Raw genomic sequence first — 13,175 nt, 5'->3', positions numbered from 1 at the left:
ATACTGCACCCTAAGTGCCAGGTTCTAGTATTGAGTACTTTATCAAGTGGGAAAAGGCTTGGGGATAGGTATAGAATGGGAAGTCATGTGTGAGGCCCAAAAACATGTGTCCCATTGGAACAGTATGTTTGCAAAGATTTTTGTGAAGTGTTATGATAAAAAACATTGAAATCTGGAACCCTAGTTAGTATGGAAATAGTATTATGACAACCAGTAGATCTGGATCTTGCAGAGCAGTGCAGTCATTGAAAATTCCATGTTTGCAGGAGGTATTTTCTGTACTCTTGTCCTCATGGATGCACTGGGTGAAGCATAAGAAAAAGGAAGACGGTGTGTAAACTGTCAGAACCCCAAGGAAGCCATTCTCAAGTTTGAGTTCATTTGTCTAGTTGGCATAGTCAGACCTAGTGGCAAAGGTAGTTGCAAGTTTTCTAATAGCACACTGTACCTCAAAATCCCATCTAATTACTGTATCAAGGCTGTAGTTCAGAGCCTTCCCAAAAGTGTTAGTGTGAAGCAGTGGCTTTCTGACTTGTGTGCCGAAATACACATCCTAGTGTCACGTGCAAGTTGCTATCTGAGCCTGTTCCTTTATAATTCCTTATTTGATTCTTTCTCCATTCATACTGATATGACTAATGTTTCAGTTGGTTTAAGAAGATTAAAACCATTTCCAAAATAGGCAAGGTAAACATTAAACGTAGCAATTGTGGTTGCACTCTGTTTCTTTTTTCCCTCTAGCATTTCCAGCTCCTACTTTCATCTTTAGATTGAAATGCATTTCCCTTTTTTTGTAGGATTAAATACAGTATTTAAAGTGGCAGTGGCAAGAGTCATTGAACTGCAACCCCCAGCATCCCTCATGTTTGGCTATCCTGGTTAGAAATACTGTCTAGCAACTGGAAGGCTGGACAGCTCCCACATCTCATTTCACAGAAGAGCAGTAGTTGAGGTTTTTTACTATGTTCTTTTTAGAACAGAGATGTGACTATGTCTAGGTTTCTTGGTTATATGGGGAAAACCCACTATGATGAAAAAGTGTACAACGTGAGCTGGATTTGAGAGAGTCCATGAACCCCATTTAGATAATACTTTGCCAAAAGCAAGTTTCTCTTTCAAAGCACCCACTACCACAGTGGTTCTCAACCTGAGGTTTGGGACCCCGAGGGGGTTCACGAGGGGGTGTCATAGGGATTGCCAAAGACCATCAGAAAGAACAGTATTTTCTGTTGGTCATGGGGGCTCTGTGTGGGAAGTCTGGCCCAATTCATCGTTGGTGAGATTCAGAATATACTTTGATTGTAGATGAACTATACATCCCAGCAACTACAACTCCTAAATGTCAAGGTCTATTTTCCCCAAACTCTACTAGTGTTCACATTTGGGCATATTGAGTATTTGTGCCAATTTGGTCCAGATCCATCATTGTTTGAGTCCACAATGCTCTCTGGATGTAGGTGAACTACAACTCCAAAACTCAAAGTCAGTGCCCACCAAACCCTTCCAGTATTTTCTCTTGTTCATGGGAGTTATATGTGCCAAGTTTGGTTCAATTCCATCATTGTTGGAGTCCAGAATGCTCTTTGATTGTAGGTGAACTATAAATCCCAACAACTACAACTCCCAAATGACAAAATCAATCCCCTCCCCAACCCCACCAGTATTCAAATTTGGGTGTATCAAGTATGTGTGCCAAATTTGGTCCAGTGAATGAAAATATATCCTGCATATCAGATATTCATATGATGATACATAACAGTTGCAAAATTACAGTTATGAAGTAGCAATGGAAATAATTTTATGGTTGGGGGTCACCACAACATGAGGAACTGTATTAAGGGGTCACAGCATTAGGAAGGTTGAGAACCACTGCACTACCAGTTAGTGTTCTCTCCAACCTCTACTTATCAGAAATAGGTGAGCAGTGACCACAGGTGGTGTCGCAAAATGGTTATGGACATTCACACTGAAGCAAAAGGACAGACTGGATTTTTTGGCAATTTTTCTTCAAGACAAAGTTTCAAAGCCTTGTGATAGCAAAGAGATAGGCATGTAATCTACATCTAAATGAATTCCTTAGGAGTTGAAAGTTGCCTAAAAACCTGCATCACTCTTGATCAATCTGTGAAACCTACATAAAAGTATTTATTTAGCTAATAGTCCTGCAGAGTTTGTTACAGATCATTCCTGAGTGAGTTTCTCCTATTCTGTTGGCAGTGGCAGCCATCTAACAAAGTATTAGCAGATACTTGACTTTCTGTGTCGCCTCCCCCCTAAAATCCTATGATCAGTCATCAGCCATCACACTATTGGGATGCTCTTGGATTGCAATATTGAAACTGCAAGAAATCTTTAATAAATGTATCAGGACCTTGTTTGAACCTATTTATGTTTATTTCTAGAAGCCTTAGAAGTTCCCGGAACCAAGAAGACCAAAGTGTAAGAAGGCAGTGCCAAAGGGTTAATTATTTCCCCATCTGGCTCTGTGCCGGTTATTTCCTAGCCTTATTGACGCCATGGAACCAAAGTTTATCATACAGACTTTTAGGTTCAGCAGATTCAGAACATAAAAGAAGGGGACACCCGTCTCTTAATGCTAGTTAAACACAGTACGTTGGAGATAACTCAGCCAAGTTTTATCTTGCTTTCTCTTCAAGTGGTTTATTAGTTGCTGCGGTTAGCAAGGGCTGCCCTCTAGAGGTGCTAAAGGCAAACTTTCATCCTCAAATCTTCCAGGTTTCCCTCCACACACCTAAAGCAATTTAAGCGAAGCCTGTGCTAGAGCTCCTACCTTTTTATTTACAAACAAGTCATGCATACTCGTGGCTCCCTAAAACTGCAAAAGAATCAATTGAAATGATTTTGCTGTCCAGTAGGAAAATATTCCATTGTACTGCACCTTCAGAGTAACAAACCATTAAAAACAATCCAGGAACAAAACTAATGTTTATTGAAATTTCCTTTGTTAAGATGTTATGGGAGTTGGAGTAAAGAATTGTGTTGCACTTGTGGAGGGCATTGGTGACCTGCCTGCTGTTTTTTGGACTCTTAACTGTCATAATCTCTCATCATTGGCTATGGAGTTGTGGGTAAAAACAAAAATCTACAGCCAGAGTTACCCAGTGGCACTACCCACTTCTGCCTGGAAAAAGTGGAAAGGCAGGATTTATTTACCTTTCTCAATTAGGAAATGAAAGACTAAAAATGCTGGCTGCTAAACATAAAAGCTTCCAAACTGTCTAACTTTACAGTTCTCTATGCACCTTAGTCTAGCATAATATTACATGAATCTGGGTTGTTGTAGGTTTTTCCAGGCTATATGGCCATGTTCTAGAGGCATTTTCTCCTTGACATTTCGCCTGCATCTATGGCAAGCATCCTCAGAGATAGTGAGGATGCTTGCCTCACTACCTCTGAGGATGCTTGCCATAGATGCAGGCGAAACGTCAAGGAGAAAATGCCTCTAGAACATGGCCATATAGCCCGGAAAAACCTACAACAACCCAGTGATTCCGGCCATGAAAGCCTTCAACATTACATGAATCCTTTTTATTTATTTTTAAAGTAATGTTTATTAGTTATACTAGGTTATTTACAGTATGGTTAAAAAAGTATTTCGGGGAAAAAGGTGGAGGAAAATAGATCACAATTTTAGATTGAAAAGCTGTCCTCAGAGAGATGCAAAAAACTGGCATTTTTGTTTCCAGGGGAGTTAACAGGCTGATCTGAGACTTGAATTGGCTACATCAGTGTTTCTCAACCTGGGGGTCGGGACCCCTGGGGGGGGTCATGAGGAGGTGTCAGAGGGGTCACCAAAGACCATCAGAAAACACAGTATTTTCTGTTGGTCATGGGGGTTCTGTGTGGAAAGTTTGGCCCAATTCTATCGTTGGTGGGGTTCAGAGTGCTTTTTGATTGTAGGTGAACTATAAATCTCAGCAACTACCCAGATCTCAAGGTCAGTTGTCCCCAAACTCCACCACTGTTCACATTTGGGTATATTGAATATCCATGCCAAGTTTGGTCCAGATCCTCCATTGCTTGAATCCACAGTGCTCTCTAGATATAGGTGAACTACAACTCCCATGATCAAGGTCAATGCCCAGCTAACCCTTCCAGTATTTTCTGTTGGTCATGGGAGTTCGGTGTGCTAAGTTTGGTTCAATTCCATTGCTGGTGGAGTTCAGAATGCTCTTTGATTGTAGGTGAACTGTAAATCCCAGCAACTACAATTCTCAAATGACAAAATCAATCCCCCCCAACCCCACCAGTATTCAAATTTGGGTGAATCGGATATTTGTGCCAAATTTAGTCCAGTGAATGAAAATACATCCTGCATATCAGATATTTACATTATGATTCATAAAGTAGCAAAATTAAAGTTATGAAGTAGCAACAACATAATGTTATGGTTGGGGGTCACCACAACGTGAGGAACTGTTTTAAGGGGTCGCGGCATTAGGAAGGTTGAGAACCACTGGGCTACATCTATCTTGTGGTTGATAACCGTTGTGCAGTGTGTTTAAAACATCACATCAGGGAGGTGTCTAGGACAAGAGACTGCAGCTGATGAACCCAAGTGCTTATTTTGCTTTTCATACTCTGGAAGCATCCCCACAGGAAGAATTGGCAGGAAACCTTTGGGTCTGAAGTGTATGCACCTGTGAGCATGAAAACCCATTCAGCTTGGAGGTGTCTCATAAGCTGAAACCCCTGGGGCTGATAATGTCAAGGATCCTGTCTCCCCACCCATCCAGATGAAAAGAAATTGGTCCCAGGTCTGCACTTAGAGATGTTTTCCCTTGAGCCATATGGATTAAGTAGTGCCAAGACAGGTGTCTCTAGGGAGGCCTGTGCAAAGCAAGGTTCTTGCTTCTTCTGAGGTTGGTTTGTCTGTAAAAAACGTCTGGAGATGTGAAACTTGTGAAAAGGGTATGAGAGTGCTTTGGGGAACTACAGTGATTGGGGTCCAAAAATATTGAGTTGGAATGGAACTTTTTACATGTAATATCACATTTTCAATTGACTAGATGCTCCGCCTCCTTAAAGTCTATATATGTACAAGTAGGGTTGTTGTAGGTTTTTCGGGCTATATGGCCATGTTCTAGAAGCATTCTCTCCTGACGTTTCACCTGCATCTATGGCAAGCATCCTCAGAGGTTGCAAGACCTCACAACCCTGAGGATGCTTGCCATAGATACAGGCAAAACGTCAGGAGAGAATGCTTCTAGAACATGGCCATATATCTGGGAGTCACTCTGGACCGTGCCATGACCTACAAAAAGCACTGCCTGAATATCCAGCAAAAAGAGGGCGCTATAAATAATATCATACAAAAGCTGACTGGCACAACCTGGGGATCACAACCAGACACAGTGAAGACATCTGCCCTTGCGCTTTGCTACTCTACTGCTGAGTACACATGCCCAGTGTGGAAACATCTCACCACACTAAAACAGTAGATGTGGCTCTTAATGAGACCTGTCGCATTATCACAGGGTGTCTGTGCCCTACACCACTGGAGAAATTACACTGTTTAGCCGGTATTGCACCACGTGACATCCACCGGGAAGAAGCAACCAATAGTGAAAGGACCAAGGCAGTGACATCTCTAGATCATCCCCTGTTTGTGTATCAGCACGCCAACGACTTAAATCAAGAAATAGTTTTCTAAGATCTACAGAAACACTTTCTGGAACACCTTAGCAAGCGAGAGTCCAAAAGTGGCAGGCTCAAACCCAAAACCTCAACCAATGGCTGATACCAAATGAGAGACTCCCCCCTGGGCACACAGAAAACTGGGTGACTTGGAAGGCACTGAACAGACTGCACTCTGGCACCACAAGATGCAGAGCCAACCTTAAGAAATGGGGCTACAAAGTTGAATCCATGACATGCGAGTGTGGAGAAGAGCAAACTACAGACCATCTGCTGCCACATGCACATTGGAGGACCTTCTTGCAGCAACACCAGAGGCACTCTTAAGTGGCCAGCTACTGGCCAAAGGGCATTTAATCAACTACCTAGCTTGCAAACTTTGTGTTTTGTTTGTTTGTTTGTTTGTTTGTTTGTTTGTTTGTTTGTTAAAAAGTGCAATGCAACTGTTTGGTCTGCCCCTGACACGATAAATAAATAAATGGCCATATAGCCCGAAATACCTACAACAACCCAGTGATTTCAGCCATGAAAGTCTTCGACAATACATGTTAAAGTATTTTAGTCTTTTGTAGACTGGAGCTTATTGGCACAAGTTAAAGTATGCCAAGTGTTGCGTGTTCTCACAATACAAACCCATTCATTGTGCTGTGTTAATGTCCAAGCAGTAACACTATGCAACACGATTTTTGTTCCTGGGTTATAAATGCCCTTTCCTAACTGGTTCTATAATGAAAACATGGGGAAAAGGATTTCCTGCAGCACATTTTGCTCTAGCTTTTAAATGAATGGGGGACACCTGGCTCAACAGCAGTACGTGTGAAAAAGATCTTGGAGTCCTCGTGGACAACATGTTAAACATGAGCCAACAATGTGATGCGGCGACTAAAAAAGCCAATGGGATTTTGTCCTGCATCAATAGGAGTATAGTGTCTAAATCCAGGGAAGTCATGCTGCCCCTCTATTCTGCCTTGGTTAGACAACACCTGGAATATTGTGTCCAATTCTGGGCACCGCAATTGAAGGGAGATATTGACAAGCTGGAATGTGTTCAGAGGAGGGTGACTAAAATGATTAAGGGTCTGGAGAACAAGCCCTATGAGCAGCGGCTTAAAGAGCTGGGTACGTTTAGTCTGCAGAAGACAAAGCTGAGAGGAGACATGATGGTCATGTATAAATATGTGAGAGGAAGTCATAGGGAGGAGGGAGCAAGCTTGTTTTCTGCTGCCCTGGAGACTAGGACGTGGAACAATGGCTCAAACTACAGGAAAGGAAATTCCATCTGTACATTAGGAAGAACTTCCTAACTGTGAGAGCTGTTCAGCAGTGGAACTCTCTGCCCCGGAGTGTGGTGGCTGTTCCTTATTTGGATGCTTTTAAACAGAGGCTGGATGGCCATCTTTCGGGGGTGCTTTGAATGCATTTTTCCTGCTTTTGGCAGGGTGTCGGACTGGATGGCCCATGAGGTATCTTCCAACTCTTATGATTCTATGATATCTCACTATGTCTCAACCAATTCAGAATAGTTTTGGGGAGCCACAAAAATGATCTTTCTGGAGTACAGCAACTACTTTCAAAAGTAAGTAACACACAATTAAACAGGAATAACACTTTAAACCAGGAACAGGCTTTCCCCCCCAAATACTTTCCACAGTGAAGCATTTGGACAGTTATATCTGACCAAGTGACAGGTATTGGAGGAAACATGGGAACAGATTGACCTCTTTAGCCGCAACTGAAAAGGTCACCTTCCTTCTTGCCACTTGGCAGGCCTCTTCGGAGGAGAGGCTCAGAGTCTATGACCTCGCTTTTTTCTCATTATTTTGTGGAATTGTTCTTGGCTGAATTGTCTGAAAATTAAAATCTCTTTCTGAAATAAAATTCCTCAGAAATTCATTGGTCCATGAAAAACAAAAAATCTGAACATGAATCAAATTATACTGAATGCCTTTAATTGGGTAGGTAACCATTTAGAAAGCCAAATGAAACTGCCAGGTCTGTTACCACTGTGAACTCTCTAGTTGATACTTGTAGGAGTGGAAATAATAAGTTACACAGCTAATGAATGTAAGGCACATAAATAAATAAGGGTAGCATTTCCAAAGCATTTCTCAAGGCATGAGGATCGGAGGTTAGTTGTCAGGTGAAATAAAGAATGGGGTTCTCTCTTTTTTGGGAGTAAGCGAAAATGTAAGTGGTAAGTCAGAAAAGCAATGCCTGCTGAAATGTACTGTCCTGTGCAACCATTAAAGGGAGTGGAGCCCCATTGCTTATTTTACTTGGCAACCTTAGTAATTATATTAGGCAGACTCGCCCCATTACTATAGGCAGTTCTTGAATCTTCCCTTGGCAAGTCAGGTTATAAACAGGCCTGACTATGTTACAAAAATAAATGCCTGAAAGCTTTCCTTAAAGCCCAGTGTTTCCATTCTAAATTGTAGTTAACAGAAATCATTTGGAAACATTGCTAGTGGAATAAAACAAAGATAGCCCTGAACGGTTTGGGACCCGCCTACCTGCGTGACCGCATCTCTGTATACGAACCCACACGATCCGGGCACGATTGGCAATTGATGGGGATGAGAGAGAGGGCCTTTTCAGTGGTGGCCCCTCGACTCTGAAACTCACTCTCTAAAGATATCAGACAGGCTCCAACTCTGGCAGTCTTCAGGAGGAGCTTGAAGACATGGCTGTTCCAGTGTGCCTTCCCGGAATAATGATCCCATAGCACTTTGTCCTCCAAAACACTTTACATTTCTTTAGGTCTGCTCGTATGCCCTTCCACAAACAACAGTATCACCCTTCGTCCATGTCCCAGCATTATTTCCAATTTTAACTCTACATTTGGCCTTCCCACTGTTTTTAATTGTGTGTTGTCTTATTGATAATGTTGTGCATTTTATTGTTTATGTTTTTAATTGCTTGTATTGTTATTATTGCTTGTATTGTTGTGTTTGGGCTCGGCCTCATGTAAGCTGCTCCAAGTCCCTTGGGGAGATGGTAGTGGGGTACAAATAAAGTATTATTATTATTATTATTATTATTATTATTATTATTATTATTATTATACCCTGGTTCCCAATAGCATGAATATATTACAATTTCTTCCTTAATAAAAACTGGTCACTGGGAGAGAAGCTGGTTCCAGTCAAGTGTGGAACTGAGAAAAACAACCAATGTACTACTTGTGAAACTGGATAATATCAAACCCTATTGAAATGAATGGCTTCCAATTGAAGTATATCATAGAATTACGCTGGAGGAGCTGGAAAATGCCTAGCAAGAACATTTTTTCAGACTAAGGTAAATAAAACTATGGATACCAGTTCTGTTACTCCAGGGGCAGTACCACATTTAAATGCAGCTATGCCGTTCATACAAATTGCAAATTTTATATGCATTTTGTATCACCACCATTACTCCCAGGACCAAATATTAGGATTAAAAATGTGATATTGATGAGCATGTGTCTGTAGGAAGTTGGCTTTCCCAAGATCCTCAGCAAATGGAGTAAAATGAGGATGCCTAGTTCCTAATAGCATAAATATATATATATTTTCTCTTTCTTAATGAAATACATGCTGGATCTACTTTCTGAATTTGATAACAAATGTAATGGCCTAAAAGCATTAGATCAGGAGTTCTCAACTATGTGTATGTCATACACACACACACACAATGTCTGGGTCTATTGTAAAGGTAAATAAGAATTAATTCCTTGTTGGGGTTTGGATTTTAAGAATGGCCCCATTAGAAAATGTATAAGAATGTGGGCAAACTACAACGCTCATTATCATGTCTTTGTTCCAAAGCACACCAGTCATTAAAACTGACCATGATGGGGATGTGTGCCAAGTTGGGTTTACAATGATTTCTGGATGTGGAACTATAATTCCCAGCATCCAAGGTTAATTCCCGCCAAACCCTGCTAGTTATTAAAGTTGGCTATGTTGGGTATGTGTGTCAAGTATGGTCTAGATCCATCGTCGAGTTCACAGTGAACTACCCAACTTCCAAGGTCAGTTCCTTCCAAACTCCTCCAGTATTTTCTGTTGTTCATTGAGGGTCTGGAATGTCCAGATCCATCATCAGTGAGAGTCACAGGATAATCTGGAAGTGGGAGCTGTCTAGGAAGCCCCCCCCCCACACACACACACACCAATTTCCACATACCCCCAGGGGTACATCAACTACCGAATATGGAAAAAGGGAGTTAGAGATGGCTGAAAAATCATTTCCAAAAATCACTTCCAAAAATCAAACGTCTGTGAAGTGGTCCAGTGGCTTATCACTAAACAAGAAACAGGAAAGCTGAAGGTTTCCCCTGAAATACCACTTTGCATCCTTGTCAATATAGACTCTGTAGGACTGTCTGCATGCTCTACCTCATCAGCAATTAAGGGTCTTTAAGTAATGATTCTTCCAATGAGACCTGCGTTTTAATACAACCAGACCTCTGGTACCTTAAAAGCTACTAATTTTATTAAAGCATTAGTTTTTGTGGACTGTAGACCGCTTTGTTGGAGTCACAAGGCACTATTTCGATAGTTCAAGCTAATATGCTGTTTTCATAGTAAGGGAGTCAGTCAGTGGGGGAGATGGGATTAAATACAGTAGATCAGATGGAAGGATGTGAAATGAAAATAGTGTTGCTGATAGTATCACTTAAAGTTTTCTTTAAGAGGTTTGCAAGCTATGTTATATGTGATTCTTGGAGGCTTCTGGAAGAAGCAACACACTCCGTAGAGGGATTTATGATCACAAAACCAGTTTCTGGGAGCTACTTTGTAGTCCCAGAGTGATACTCTGTCAATACTTGTATTAGATGAACTGCTCTTCTGTTCTAGTCAGTTAGAGTAGGGAATAACTACATTTAGTCCAATGTCCTGTCATGCAGAAATTCACAGCTAAAGCTCTCAGAAGAGATGACCATAACATCTCTGTTTAAAAACCTTAACAGAGGGACTTCGCGCTTCCTTCTAAGGTGTCCCACCGCTGAATGGGTACCACTATCAGGAAGTTCCTCCTAATCTCTTTGAATCTTTTGGTTCTTGTTATAGTCTTTGGAGCAGTAGAAAAATTGCTTGCTCCATCCTCAATGTGACATCCCTTTAAAAATTTAGGTGGTTGCAATATCAGCAATGGTCATCGTATTGATGGTCTATTTGTTTGGATGGATGCCTTGGCAAGTTTTGAGGTGGTAATAATCTCTACTCCCAGGATACTATCTTTGAATGCAGAGGTTCTGTTTACCTATCTGTTTAACTCTAATTTTGGATGGGTAAATTTTGAGAGGAGGAGCTTGATGTCATTCCCCCAAAGTCCAGAAAGGGGCAGTAAAGTAATAGATACCAAAGCTAAACCTCCGCTTCCAGCTCTGTTTCCCTTCAGAACATGTTATTAGTGTGGCAAATAGTTGTAAAAGGTTTAGTATAGGGTGCACTTACTAAACCTCTTTCTCTTGTTTAAGAGAAGTCACTGTTTTCAGGAGTAATCTTCAACAGATTGACCGTGAGACCGCATCACTCCCTTGAGAATTGAGAACCAAAGGTCCGAATATTCAAACAATTACCCCGAAATCAAAGCATGTGAACCTCTCCTTATAAAGCTGCCTTCCACTGACATAGCCAATCTAGCTCTATATCGATCGGCTTTGTCTGGCCTCTCACAGGAAGGTCGGCTTATCCATCTCTTTTAGATTTAACTCAAAATCGAAGACTTTGCACACGCAAGCCACCTTCAACCCCTGAGTTCCACCCCTTTCACTTCACAAAGTTTAAAGTTTACTTGCCACGAAGTCTAGGATTTTTTCCATTGAAAGTATATATAAGAAAAGCCTGGCTAAAGAGGGAAACCTGCGGCCATTGAGATGGCTTATAAATATCACCAGTTGATATTCTGCTTAAACATTTAGAGGGCCACAATACACACACAGCCGAAGCGTAAGTGCTCCAAGGCAGGACTTTAAGAGCTTTGCAGTGCTGCTTGAGGAAAGTCTTCTCTGCTATGTTGTATAGTACGAGAGGATTGCAAGTCCCAAATATCACAATTTTTATAATCTCTACTGGAAAGAAGAGCATCTTCTGGAATGGCAGAAGAATCCCTTTGCTCCTATAGTTTACTAAGTTACCTTTAATTTACGTTTGGCCTCTAGCGGTTTGGAACTTCAGCTGTCCGAATGCCTTGTGTCCTCAAGTTACTTGCCAACTTATGCATTTCATAAGCAAGGAATAGGTATTGCCATTTATTTCCACTGAACTATAACATACAATACCTGCTATTCATTAATGGTCTCCCATCTAAGTATTAACCAGAGTGGACCCTGCTTGGCTTCCAACATCAGACAGGATCCGGTGCATTTAGGTATTTAGATACCTACTCTCGGTATTGGTCTGTATATATACCTCTGTACATGGCATTCATTGACCTTGCAAAGGCATTCGACACAGTGAATTGCAGCGCTCTCTGGACCATCCTCCAAAAAATCGGGTGCCCTAACAAATTTGTGAACATCCAGCGGCTCCTCTATGATGACATGATGGCAACGGTCTTGGACAGCAATGGCTGCCAAAGTGACCCATTTAAGATGGAATCAGGTGTCAAACAGGGATGTGTTATTGCCCCAACTTTATTCTCCATCTTCATCGCTATGATACTTCATCTACTTGATGGGAAGCTTCCCACCAGAGTGGAAATCATCTATTGGACAGATGGCAAGCTGTTTAACCTCAGCAGACTGAAAGCCAAAACCAAGGTTACAACAACATCTGTTATAGAATTCCAGTATGCTGATGACAACGTCATCTGTGCACATTCAGAAGATCTACAAGCCACTCTAAACACCTTCGCAGAAGCATACAAGAAGCTCGGCCTGTCATTGAACATCGAGAAAGCCAAAGTGCTCTTCCAGCAGTCACCAGCCAATCCCTTTCCAATGCCAGAGATACAGCTTAATGGTGTAACATTAGAAAATGTTGACCATTTCCGCTACCTTGGCAGCCAACTCTCCACCAAAGTCAACATCGACACCGAAATACAACACCACTTGAGGTCTGTGAGTGCAGCATTTTTCTGAATGGAGCAGAGAGTGTTTGAGGACCGGGACATCCGTAGGGATACCAAGGTGCTGGTTTATAAAGCTATTGTCCTCCCAACCCTGCTATATGCTTGCGAAACGTGGACTGTCTGCAGACGTCACATGCAACTCCTGGAACAATTCCATCAGCGCTGCCTCTGGAAAATCCTGCAAATCTCTTGGTAAGACAGGCGGACAAACATCAGCATGCTGGAAGAAGCAAAGCATTGAAGCGATGGTCCTCCGCCATCAACTCCGCTGGACTGGCTACGTTGTCCGGATGCCCGACCACCGTCTCCCAAAGCAGTTGCTCTACTCTGAACTCAAGAACGGAATGTTGGTGGATGGAATGTTGGAGGACAGGAAAAGAGATTTAAAGATGAGACACTGGCATAGGAACTGAGAACTGGGAAGCCCTGGCCCTTGAGTGCTCCAGCTGGAGGTC

Source organism: Anolis sagrei, chromosome 6 (genome assembly GCF_037176765.1).
Source record: "Anolis sagrei isolate rAnoSag1 chromosome 6, rAnoSag1.mat, whole genome shotgun sequence".
Lineage (NCBI taxonomy): Eukaryota > Metazoa > Chordata > Lepidosauria > Squamata > Dactyloidae > Anolis > Anolis sagrei.
The sequence above is the reverse complement of the archived record's forward strand: the minus strand, read 5'-3'. Positions refer to the sequence as shown.